This window comes from Chrysochloris asiatica, unplaced genomic scaffold (assembly GCF_000296735.1).
Source record: "Chrysochloris asiatica unplaced genomic scaffold, ChrAsi1.0 scaffold00067, whole genome shotgun sequence".
In the NCBI taxonomy this organism is placed as follows: Eukaryota; Metazoa; Chordata; class Mammalia; order Afrosoricida; family Chrysochloridae; genus Chrysochloris; species Chrysochloris asiatica.
Genome location: NW_006408585.1, coordinates 8,761,167 through 8,764,313, shown reverse-complemented (window position 1 = coordinate 8,764,313; position 3,147 = coordinate 8,761,167).

The window sequence follows — 3,147 nt, the reverse complement described above, 5'->3', positions numbered from 1 at the left end:
TTAGGTTTCCATCTAGGTTCATGCGAGATATTGAGCTATATAATTTTATCTTTTATTGAAGTCTTTGCCTGATATTGATAGCAGGGTTATTTGTTGTTGTTAAGTACCATCGAGTCAATTCCGACCCAGAGTGTTACACATGCTTCATAAAACGAATTTGGGAGATTTCCTTCCTCTTTGTATAGTCTGGAATAGTTTGAATAGAATTGGTGTCAGCTCATCTCTGAATGTTTGGTAGAATTCACCAGTAAAGTCACCTAGGCACAGACTATTTTTACTTGGGACTGTTTTTATTAATGACTTTAATTTCTTCTTTGTAAGTTTCTTCAAGTTTGCTACTTCAGTCTATGTTAGGTGATGCAGGTCATATGTTTCTAAAACATTGTCCAGGTCTTCTAGGTTATCAAATTTGTTGGAGTGCAATTCTTTGTAATATTGTGTTACTGTCCTTTTTATTTTCATTGGCTGTGATGTCACATATAATTCATGTTATTTGCATCTTTTGTTAGATTTTCCAAAGGTTTAGCAATTTTATTAATCCTTTCAAAAACTAACTTCTAGTCTTGTTGATTGCATCTCAGTGTAAAGAAAACAAAAATCCTCACCACTAAATAAACAATAAACACCATTCTTATCGCTAGAGAAAAGACTGAAGTTGTCGAGGACTCCATTCTTCTTGGATCATCTATCAACACTGATTGAAGCAGCAGTCAAGAAATCAGACGACATATTGCATTATGCAAATCCTGCACAAGACCTTTTTAAAGTGTTGAAGAGTAAAGATGTCAGCTTGGTATTTTTCAGTAACCTCATATGCATGTGAAAGCTCTGGACAGTGAATAAGGAAGACCATAGAAGAATTGATGCTTTTGAGTTATGGTGTTGGAGGAGACTATTTAAAGTGCCATGGGCTGCCAAACAAACCAACAGATCTGCGTTGGAAGAAGTGCAGCAAGAGTCCACCTTGGTGGTCAAACTTCATCTCTCATACTTTAGATATATTGTCAGGAGGGAGCAGTTGCTGGAGAAGGATATCATGTTTGATAAGGTGGAGGGTCAATGTGCTCAAGCGTGGCAACAATTGAGAGGTTGGCCCAGGATTGGGCGGTGTTTCATTCTGTTGCGCATAAGGTCACTATGAGTTGGTACCGACTTGATGGCACCTAATAACAACAATAACAAGTCTTGTTGATTCTATTTTGCTGTTTAGCATTTATTTTTTGCTTTAACCTTATTTTTACTTTTCTTCTGGTGGCTGTAGGATTACTTTGCTGCTCTTGCTCTAACTGTTCGAGATGTTGGATTAAGGTGTTAACTTTGGTTCTTCTTTTTGGATGTGTGCATTTATTGCTATAAATTTCCCTATAAGCACTGCTTTTGTTGTGTCCCAAAAGTTTTGGTATGTTGTGTTTTCATTCTCATTTGAGTCAAAGAATCTTTTATTTCTTTTTTCATTTCTTCTATTACCCAGTAGCTTTTAAGCAGGGTATTTATTCAACTTCTATGTATTTGATTCCCCACCTCCTTGATTTCCCTTTTTTCTTGATCTCTAATTTTATAGCATTGTGATCTGAGAAGATGGTTTGTAGCATTTGATGTCTTTAAATTTACTGAGATTTGCTTTGTGGCCTAATACTCTAGAGAATGTTCCATGTGCACTGGAAAAGAATATATATTCTGCTGTTGTTGGGCTGGGTGCTCTAGATATGTCTAAGAGGTTGGTTGGTTGTGCTATTTACTTCTTCTGTGTCTTTGAGTTTCTAGTTCTCTCTTTCATTGAAAGTGGTGTATTGAAATCTCCTACTATTATTGTCCTTAAGTGCTGTTGAGTCAGTTTTGACTAAGAGTGACCCTGTATAGATTTTCTGAGGAGCAGCTGGTGAGTTTGACCATGCAGTTCAAAATGACCTGGCGGTCCAGTGTTTATCCTACAGCACCACACCAGGATTCCACCTAGTGCCTTCTCCAGTTCTACTGGCGTTTGATTTTTGAAGCCCTTTGAGAGCATAAATATTTATTATGGTTATGTCTTCTTGATCATTTGACCCTTGAACCACAATACACTGTCCTGTGTCCCTGATGCTGACTTTTGCCTTTATCAGATATTAATATTACCACTCCTGCTTGTTTTTGATTGCCATTAGCTTGATATATTTCTTCCATCCTTTGATTTTTAGTCTATATTTGTCTTTGTGTGCGAAGTGTATTTCTTGTAGACAGCATATTGAAGGATCCTTTTGTTAGATTTTTTTTTTTTTTCTTTTGTTTTCTTACCCGTCTGCTACTCTCTGTCTCTTGACTGGTGTATTTAATCCATTGATGTTCAATGTAATTATCCTTAGGTATGAATTGACCAAGGAGCTCTGGTAGTGTAGTGGTTACAAGTCAGGCTGCTAACCTCAAGGTCAGCAGTTCGAAACTACCAGCCATTCCATGGGATAAAGATGAGACTTTCTGCTCCCATGAAGATTTACAGTCTCAGAAAGCCTGTACAGGGTCACCATGAGTCAGAACCGACTCCACAATGCACCACCACCATGAATTGATTGCTGGCATTTTGCTGTGTTTTTTGGAGATGTTTCTGGCTTCTTTGTTGATATAATTTCCTGTACTGAATTAATTTTGTTTTGGACTTTTTCATTTTCTTCAATATTGTTGTGTTAATGGTTACTAAATCTTTCTGACTTTTCCCTTTTTTATTTTGATCTGAATGTGTTAAATGACAAGGTAACCTCAAAGAAAATTAATACCCACCCCCTTATTCCCCTGTCCATTTAATGGTCTGTTTTATCTCAAAATCTACTTGACATCCTTGCCATTTGGAAGTTCTGTATCTACACAATTCAATCTTTTGTAGGTAACATCATTTTAAGTTGATATCTGTGGTTCCCTGTTTTCCTTCTTGTAGGTTTGTTTTATTTTGGATACTTTTACATTTGGATTGAATTCTGGATGGTGTTTTCCTGTATGTTAATATCAGGCTGTTTATCTGGTACTGTTGATTCGCAGTCAAAAGAACACCCTTTAACATTTTTTTGTAAAGTTAGTCTGGTTATTGGTTATTATCACAAATGCCTTTTAAGTTCTGTTGATCTGAAATGTCTTAATTTCACCATAGTATTTCAAGGATAGTTTTGCTGGATATAT